Raw genomic sequence first — 10,931 nt, 5'->3', positions numbered from 1 at the left:
TGAATAAAATCTCATCTAGAGGTTTTTCATTTTCAATTCATCTCGAATTTCTGGCTATAGCGCAATAGCCCATTTCTGATTTTCGTGGCATCCCACTCGATATGTAATATCCGGTAACGATTTCGTAATAACAAGCCGCATATCATCTTTCCAGATAAGTAATAGACAATAACGACCACGTTAGGCAATCACATTTCATGAATGATATTTTGTCATCTGATTCGATCCTGATAGAAACTTACGGGGATGAATGTATTCGTAATAACGGCGAACTTCCGGTATGAAATCTTAACTTAAAAATAATCTATGATATTTGGTGTAGTGTGTAGGTCTTATGAAAACTTTCAACGCAGTTAAGTGTTCAGGCTTGCACTTCGGGTTTAGCGTTCAGGATTGCACTAATTGATATTTATCATTCTGATATTTTCGCACCGATAATAAACCTTGATTATGGAGACGGAGCCTCCCACGCAGTGTTCCAGCAATCTCCGGCCAAGTATTCCGGAATATTTTTACCTCATACATCGGCAGATGTTCAATAATGACAGCAATTTTACCGCTGTACGCCTTTGATCATGGTGTCAGATGCCTGGATATCTAATGGAAATAATGTCACCGCGCAGACACCAACAACGAGTTGTAGGTGGCAAGAATGATCCGGCGATGATACGCTTAATTCTACGAAGCGTCGGCGGCGTCGTTTTTTGCTAAATACCGGGTGCCTTTTATACTGACCTTTACATCATAACCACGCTACCCTCGATTGTCGGGTCTGCCAGCAGATCCAGACTCGTCGAACGCCTCCTTTTTAATATAATGCGACATTTATCACGAAGCGGCCTCATGAAATTTTCATCGGCACACGATCACGGATGAGAAGTGGCGTATACGTGTACAGCAGACAAGAGCTAGTCGACTGGATGTCCCACGAGTCGCGCTATTAGCAACTCAAAGTCTGATAGTCTGCTTAATTTGGAAATCAATTTCACAGTCTTTCACAGACAGCGCATCGTGCCTGCTTGTTATGGACGTATTCCAACCTAATCTTAACGACATTTCTATAGAGATTCGTATACAGCATATAGAAATCGGGCTTTCAAATATTCTCTTAACACTAATTCGACGAATTAAATGCTATGCAAAATAGCAGCAACAGTTGGTTTTCTTCAGAGTACAACCAGCCGAACTTCGATGAAAAAATGAACTTCGTGTATTGAACAAAATCTACCCAAATAGGAAATTCGTAAAACCCAATACCTATGACCTGCTTACCCAGCATTCCAACCGCTGGTCAACGTCAAACAGAAAACTACGTTATCCAGAATCGTGTTCACGTTTTCGATGACTTATTCAGGAGTTTACATTAATATAACAATATGTGATAAACTATGCTCATTTAGATTTTTTTTTAGGGAAAATGGACGGTAACCGTTCATTTGTTACACATGAAAATCTGAAGGCGATGGATCTTTTTCAAGTCACACAAAACAAACACAATAAACGTGGACCGAAATTCCTCTCCAGACGGATCGAGCGATACCGCGTGAATGGGGACGATGGTTATTCCTATCTCCAGTGAAATGGGGAGCTTCGGCGCCGTGATTTTCACAAGACAATTCAATCAACAAAAAATGGAATTCACGTATGACGTTTCACCCACAATTTGCTAAAAATAGATTATCACAGATTGTTTGTTGCGATCGTGTCCAATTTCAAATGACTTTCGCGTCGTGTACGTTTCTGTTTACAATTCTGTTTAATTCACTATTTCTCGAGTCGAGTCGGCGTTTTCTTGTTAATGTCACCACGTAAATTTTGGAAACGTTAAGCAAATGGCGATAAATTGATAATATCATATCTAGACATCTACTAATTTTATTTACTTATTTATATATAAAGAAAGGTTGATGGGCAGACTGATTGATATGGGATGCGGGGTTTGGCCTTGATTTTATTCAACATCCTCCTACCGACCTATACATGACTGCCCTTACAGAGGTTACGCAGTTTAAATGTGGTGTAAATATATCACGAACGCGGTTGAAAATGCGTCAAAGGTCGCACAATTCTAGATTATCTCTACAAGGTTAAAGCGTATGCAGTTGAATAAACACCTTATCCGACTCGAAGCGTATTAATTCTTCAAAAACTAGCATCACTATGGATTGTGATGCGCATCCTATCTCATAACGCCGACAACAAACAGGTCCTATCATCACTTTAACTAGAATCTTTCTAGAATTAGATTTCTGGATTGATTCCAAAAAGATTTAAACGATCTAAAAAAACTTAACCTGTACAAAAATACTTGTAGGTGGATCTAAGTGTATCTAAGTTAAAGCTCGTCGAGATTCGCGTGGAATTAATCGAAAAGTTTGCAGTTCGAAACTTTGAAGGTTCACTAGATTATCTTTGATGGCTGAAAGAAATGGAACTCTAAACTGGTATTTGGATCTGGATAAAAATTCCAGATCTTTTTGCCATTTTTAACTCGGTTCGAAGAGAAGCCTGAAAAATACACAGCACTCTGTAAAGACAACCACGTTCTTGATTAAATTACTAGACAGTTTTATTCACCCTTTTAGAAGAAGTTTCTAGGATTCACTTTTCAAATGAAATGCGCAGCTAGAATATGTGCGAATAATTTACAAAATCTTATGCTCCTCGGGGAAAGGAAATCTTGTTGCAGAGCAGGGATGGTGTCAAAAGTTTGCCGAGAGCTTGACATTTCAATACTAGGCGATGAAGGGAGCGAGATTGTGAAAGGATACGCCACTAGCTACGATTGAAATCATAAAGTTCTTTATCGTGGTTAAGAACAAAAAGAACATAGAAATACGTCACGTGCACCTGACTGGCCACAACGCGTCTAACCCAGGCATGTGAATGAGTGTGACGTGATCGTGAAAGACGACGCACAGAAATTCGATTAACGTTAAGACGTACGACTTGGAAAGACGAAACAAGACATTTATGATGTCGAAGCAACGTGATGAATTGCTATCAGTATCTGTTGACGATGCTGGACTCGTCAGGTGTAGGTGGACCCGTAATGACGAACGAATTGGAAGCAGAATCTAAACGGATACGATCAATCCATCAGCGTACAGGTCCCCACAAACGCCACATCCTCTGCGCGATGCGTTACAATTGATGGTTGGAAGGGGACATTTTTCCAAGCGCCGGGTTTTGTTTCCTGCTGTTGAGACTTTTTCGTTGATTTCACGTTCAAACTTCACAATTATTGATGACCGGAACGCATGGCGCGCGCGGAGAAACATAATAGATGGAATGGGGTACCCGCATCGCTAACGTGGCAATCGAGGATTCCACGTATGGCAGGTGAGGATCCGACAGGTTTGCATGTAGATAATTGGGCTTCCGAGTTCGATTTCTTCTACGTTTCAATTAAAACTGAATTTTTGTTTCTCAATTGAATCAATAATTGATTAAAAGTATACCGATATCTGAGTAAACGAATTTATTTATTGTTTATTCGGAAGGTCCTGTGATGATATTATATGGATTCGGGAGCCTAATATTCGGTTTCAAAGTTCATTAAAAATTGAATTTTGACAACGGACAACATATTGCTCGCCACGCTATCTTGTGTTATAGCTGATGTTACGGGTTCCCCATTGGAACCCATTGCACTGGATTTAGAACCATATAATTAGAACTGCAACATTTCGGCATTATGTCAAAATCAGAACCCGGTATACTCTCAAATTCCAAGCAATAGTTTATCTTTACCTATCGTAGCTTTTTATCATTCATTTGACGTGAAATTGATTTTCTAGCGAATCATGAAATAATCGTGAAAAGATTATGAAAAATTATCATCAATGAATGGATTAGTAAATAGTTAACAAAATAGTGGCACTCTCGTGTGTTGTCAAGAAACGTCTATCGTAATTATCTGTCTAGACTGTTACGCGATAAGCTTTTCAAAAAGAAGCCATTCCATAACGTTAATGCGGTCGGTCTAGCAAAAATTCTCTGCAAAAGTTGGCTTATACGCCAACACCGAAAATGAGAAAAAAAAATCACATTCTCGCAGATATTTCTGACTTTCGCAGGCTAACGAAGCACCAGGTATCAAATCAAAAACCTGCAATACCGGCTTAATGTCATCAAACCATGCACCGTCGAAAAACAATGGAACATAATCCTGTAAACACGACCGTAAGAAACAGGTATTAGATGCATTATCTGCCCGTTCGACATGTCTGAAGCTGCACCCACGCAAAAACATCCTCGATTAATTAAACGACCTAATCCCAATATACTTACGAAACACGAGTCCTAAATGTTTCCTTCAAGTAGGAGATTATTTCAACTACGTGTTAGTCATCTTCAGGAAGTTACAGCAAAATTGCAAAATGATATACAATCCAAAACAATGAAACTATATCAAATACGTCTTAAGGAAGCTAACAGATTTTATTCTTAAAGGCAGATCAAATCTGAATCTAATATAAACACTATGCACAATTTTTATTTTGTATTACTCCCTGTTTGTATAACTTGTGATTGCTTTAACTGGTGCCATTGTTCTGGATTGTAATTTTGCTTTAACCTAAGAACTCCCGAAAATTACTGTAAAAAAAGGTCAAAATAAACTCCAGGTTCAAGGAAACATTCGGGAATTGGTTTTTTTTCTATGTCGTGGGATTCGATTGTATAACGTGTACATGCAAAATGTTAATTAATCTAAATTTGCCGATTAACAAACTTTTGGTCTTAGTCACTTGCGAAGTTTTATAGAATTGCTCTAAATCGAATAAACGCGCGATATTTGTCAATTCGGTAAACAGAACAATCGTGGTCGAAAGGATGGACTAAAGAGAACAATGATAACATGAACCTAGATTCAGACAACTGACCGACGAAGTAAATGAATTAATTTCCCGACTGTTTGGAAATGAATTAGTCGCCATTGGTTCTATTAAGACGCCTTTAAATATTTGATCGCACGAGATCGCCGCTGCCCGTTAGTTCAACAAGGAAATTGGCAAAGTTACACCTCCAAGGCGCGGCGTACGTTCGCCGTGAAGTACTTCGCTAACCGCATAATCAACTATTCGAAATCGTCCAGATAATAGTTTTATGCGAAATCTTTCGAACGAAGGATGTTTACACGGAATGGAGCTTTGTTCTTCGGATGAATACGACTAAATGATTTATACGAATGCGTGTGCGCTCACGCGCCCACGCATTCCTTACGTGTCGGCTACAGATTATATGACGACCTCACTAACCAATAACAATGATCTTCGGTAATCAGACGCGTCAACTAATAAATGAAAGTCCATGGTGTCCAGTATTTTGACCGGCGTTCCCGCGGTGCGACTAACTTTCATTTTATTCTACTCGTAAACGAGTAACATTGCGTGTTGAATTTGACGCCGTTATAGTTGACAACTGGCAGAATTCGGCTGCGACATTATCCGCTCAAATTGAAACAAGATGAGATAAATGATTCGGGAATTGATAAGCGTGGGTGTGAACATGAATGATGTTTATGCAATTACGTTATTTTGCTGGAATTCAATTCGCAGCGGCGACGACGAAGTTTGATTCTGTTTTGTCGATAAATGCGAAGGAATTTATATCAACCTTTGGGGGAAGCGCGGAACCTGCGCCGGTTCCTTATGATAATTATGTATTAACTGATTCACTGTCTGTTGTTTTTAATCAAATAATCAGGGTTTTGAGTTTTAATCGAGATAACATTTACATCTGTGATATGATACGTAAGGGCAAAGGTTTTTCGTCGATACTTCCGTGATCATTTGGATATCGTCATCACCAGTCGACTCTTCTCTGCGGTGGAATGATGTCACTAGATATAAGTATATAAGGTAAGCAGCGCAAAGAAACTTTCTCCTTCACGGCGAATAATTAGCATTTTTAAACGTTTGTCAAGTTCGGAATGGTCGCGCGGCGCGGCTCACGTGTAAACTTGTTTGAGTTCTGGTGCCAGTCCCATCTGCTTGACTCTAGTTTAACTTACAGAAAATAGATGGTTTCCTATACGGTCAAATTTGTGGGTGGTGCCAGAGGTGCAGAATTTCAAGTCTCCTCAGTATTGTGTTTATGTGACTAATGAAGTTTCAACTTGTTGTGTGAAACGGGCCTCAGGCTCTTCGATGTTTTTCATTAACAAACAATGTTTTCTTTCATTTTTGACGCTGTAAAAACCATTATAATAATGTGTGTATTCATTGATACCTAGTGTGCGTTATTCAAGAGGTTCTGTGTGTGTCGACGTGCACTACGTAATCAATATTGGTGTTTTAAGATAACAAATATGATTGTGAACTGTGGTGTTTATTTTGTTATTAGATATATTTCATAACTCTTATGTTATATTTGACGAATTTCAATTATTATTTTTGAGAGAATGTGCACTACGTCATCAATATATTGGGGATAGACTGGTTGCCGGTAAATTCAATTCAATTATCGATATTCAAATCCAATATAACTTAATTGATACTTAAATATCATATTATTTTATCTATTGTCGAAAATATTAAGAAATATATATGTTATCTTTCTTCAAGGCATCGATAAACATTCAAGTTAGTTTTCTGGTGTGCATGTTCTGGTGTGCATCAACGAGATTCCGGGCAAAATCTTGCCAATTATGGCTAATAGGACCCATATGGACAAGACTAAACGAGTAGTTCCGCTAGGGAATATCCTAGTGCGATAAAACCATGATACTCAGCCATTTCTCACACTGTAAGAGGATTTGGCGTCCAGTGGGCGTTATCATCGAGGTTTTATCCGTACAATCGACAACGCGTAACGGTAGGGGATTTATGTCTGTGAAAGATTCCATTATTTAGCATCGATTTTAGTGGAGATTTGTTAAAGGGCTTCTTTTTCGTCTCGCTTAGCTCGGCCGTTGAGAAAGTTACGCCTTACCGGGGACGCTCGCACAAGAAAAGGTCTCGATGTGTACGGTTTTTATGCGGGAATGGCTCCGACTTAAAGCTCTGTAGTAGATTGTATGGAGGTTCATAATTTTTTTTTTTAACCTAAGGCGAAATCATGCTATGATATTCATCTGAGTTTGCTACATCGGGTAATGTGATCTATAATCGGACTAAATTGAATTTGTCATTTCAAAACTCCAAATATGCATTACAAGGTGCATGTATTTTGACACTCCTCGGAACAGTTATTCATCCTAATTATTGACTCGGAGACCAGCCCGTAGTAAAGTACACGGATATCGTATCAGCGTGATTTCACTAAATCATCGATTCTTAAAAGTACCATCCCTATTTTGATGGCCGGTAAAATTTGAATTCTATCTTCCGAAGAGGACGTATTGTACCGATTCGACACGTTGTCGTTCACCTACGCAATCTGATTCGAGCGCCCCCTTTATCGTTTCAACGTGTGCAAAGAACTAAATCTCGCCCACATCCACTTTGACCGTTTGTATTATGCGGTAAGTTAAAGGATATACATTTCAGTCGCGAGAAGATCTCATGCAAAAATGTCCACAGACCGGATGAACGGTGATTTCATAATGTGAATTAACTTATTTTCCCATGTTTACAGAAAGACAACAAAAATATGTAATCCAACACTTTGTCCCTTAATTGACTCGGGTCTGAAATAAGAGGAGGGAGAGAGTTTTATCCTGTGGGGTAACACGGACGTATCGCCACGTCATCCGCATCGTTATTTCTAGCTTAAAAATCAACAACACAGCGACCAAATCTTATCCCGAAGGCTTCATCTAAAAACATGTATAAAGACACCCCCGCGTATTTGCCGTTTTATTCATATTATTATGCCGTACGAATTGGAAAAAAACACTAGCCACTATAAATAACCAAATTCACGATTAATTCTTTTGTCACGCGGCATAGAACTTAACAGGTTACAAGCGTTATAGATATCATATCTAATACGATTCTATAGTCAGAACTATGTATCGTGGCCCGTGGGCAGTTCGTTTCATGTTACCGTCGTAGATGCGGTGATGAAAATTAATAGATCAGAAATACCGGGCTATGTTGTAAATAGAATTATCGTTCGAATATCGATGACATTTAAATTTGACAGTTATCTCGTTGTTTTCAAAGTAGGCCTAAAGATAGCAGTAAAATATTGATGGTTAAGTGGTTATTCATATTTTGCCCACCAGGATGACATCAATTCGCTAATATATATGATGATCAATACATATTATATGAATACATTACGAGGTCTTCTAATATCAATTCGTGAAAACGGACATTACCCTGGTTTAATTGATTCGAATATTCGATATAGGTGGTTATTTTTGGCAGCGATTCGGTTGCTTATGATACAACAGATGCAAGGCAGTTCCTGGCATTTTCCACTTTGATTATTGAAACGATTATGTCAACTTACTAATTAATATAGCCTAAATATGATGTTATGTTGCGCGTAGGTTGGTGCGCCGGAAAAGCCGTAATTAATCTACCAAATTAGGCATCGGGTTCACGATTGTGTTCTACTTATGTAGAATAACAAAAACAGTTCGAAAAATCATAAATCTATCCCTTTACACGTTCTATCATCTGCCATATAATCATTTCGATTTCTTGATCGACGTTAATTTGAAAATAATTCCTGCCTTCGATGTTTTAAATCGGGTATTTTATTGCGTACACGGCTCAGCTCGCTAGCACTGCTCTGGATCTCATAACCGTATTTAATGCGTCGAACGTTTTAATGGGATGATATGTATACCTGGGTGATAGCTAGCGCACATGGCTCTGCGCGAACTTGAAATTATGAAATAATAGGTTCTCGCTCACGCTCTCTCTCTCTCTCTCTCTCTCGGCCTCCTCTAACTGTAATGATCGGTTTAGTTCTAGCTCTCAGCATTATGCGACCGTATTTATCGCGATGCCAGTACTGCATCATGAGTTAGCAGCCGCATATACGCACTTTATTGCTTTTACTGGGTCCTTGTGGACCGACTATTGACATCTCTCTATCTGGGAAGTTCGTTGCATCCATACGCAAGACTGCAGTGTCCTCCATTGGGAGGTTCTGCTTACCGAAGCCCGTCGTCGGAGCACGCGTATCAAATAATGCTTTCTCAGACGATAATTAGTTTTTTGTTAAGAAGATGAGCTAAGGAACTGCAGAGCGGTATTATTCATACAGGACAGTGCACGAATAGTTTTCCAAGGATATCGTAATACGTAACCTGCTACACCGTCAGTGTGAGAGGAGGGATGAATTCAGATTCAGCCGCTGCGGCTGTTGTATAAACTGTTTATTAACGTTGTTTCTGAACGTCCGTCGGCAGCGTAAACGCGTGTAGTATCGTTACACCACCTCTCTATCCACTCACTTGATTCCATCCAATGGATCAGCCAGGTTCGTTTGTCGGTTGACTAACGCATCGGATAATGTCGGCTAATAAAACAGTATTATAGTGCATCACACTTATAACACGGAAGCAAGAGAGAGAGAGAGAGAGAGAGAGAAAGAGAGAGGGAGAGAGCGAGGGTAAGAAGTAGAAGGCAAGGAAAGAAAAGGAAACCTGCAACACATTGATGTACGGTGAAGCAGTGGAAAGCTGCAATCACAATGCCTTCATGGCGGGAATATCAATGTTTCCATATCAGCTGGAGACTGCATTCACCGAGGCTTAACGGAGGTAAATAGACTATTTAATATCATATAGCCTTATACTGACTGCGCGGGCGTTTAATATCTATAACCTGCAATAGTCATTGCTAATGCATGGTTTTGTAATCACGCATATTTGAGTCAGGGCAGTTGCAACATCATCACTCAACGTTTAAGTACGTATAGTGTATTCGTGTCCTCGGCGACAACATCTATATTAAATAACGATTGTATCGCACTCGCACGAGAAAAAAAAAACATGAATCACACGTCAAATCTTACAGCTCCTATATTTTGTTGGATTCTCCAGGCGGCATCGCTGAAATATAAAAGGAATATTTCTTTTCTTACATACATCGTAATGTTCTAGTACTTACGTAACTGCTTTTGATGAAAAAAGCCTTTATTTCATAAATTCGTCGGTAATATTTCCGAAATAGTCAGTAACGGTCCCGATCCAATAGACAAAATTCGCTTCTCTTCAAGCAATACTTCATAGTTACCGAAATATTTGTTTATTGTGCATTATATACAATTCACACTAAAATGGTCGTTATCAATGATATTGTCATTGTGTATTGACGATATTGAAACCCGAAGAAATATATGAGATCATCGAATTCGAAAAAAATGTACCTTCGGAGAAACTGCGCATCAGTTTGGAAAATGATGACCATATAATACGTGTTACGATATTAATATTCTAAAGGCGGGCGAGTCAGAGTCAGGCAGCCTTCAGCCAGCGCCGGCCAAGATCCACTCCAGTAGACAAAAACATACCACGGAAATTCGTACACTTCAAACGATTGCTTCGAGCAGCGAGTCCCGAGACGATATTTTCTTTATTGTATCGAAATATGCCCCGCTATAATAAACACGCGTGTTTACTTACACCGAGAACAAGAAAAATTCCAATCGATTGATACGCATCGCTGCAAAATATTATAAATAGTACGTTCGTGTATTGAATTCATGCGTCGAGGTTCGGGGATGGATTTCTCTATATTTTTGGATGAAAATTATCAGTTTGTGTTTTTTCCTTTTTGTACAAGTTGCCACGTATAATACGTGGCTGGGAAACATGCTCTGATGCTCTAAACACCGACAGTTCCATATATACGTTGCACGACTGCGACGAGTGTATCTTTGTTGGCACTAATTTAATCGCCACAGCTGTACACTGGTACGGTTAATAGCTAAATTGATTTTGAGAAGTAATACACGTACCACCAATATCACCACCTCGAACATGTAAATTTTGTCAGACTCTCCGTCAACCCCTCGACGTAAAT

This window comes from Tubulanus polymorphus, chromosome 7 (genome assembly GCF_964204645.1).
Source record: "Tubulanus polymorphus chromosome 7, tnTubPoly1.2, whole genome shotgun sequence".
NCBI classification, from domain to species: domain Eukaryota; kingdom Metazoa; phylum Nemertea; class Palaeonemertea; order Tubulaniformes; family Tubulanidae; genus Tubulanus; species Tubulanus polymorphus.
This window is presented reverse-complemented; position numbering follows the sequence as displayed.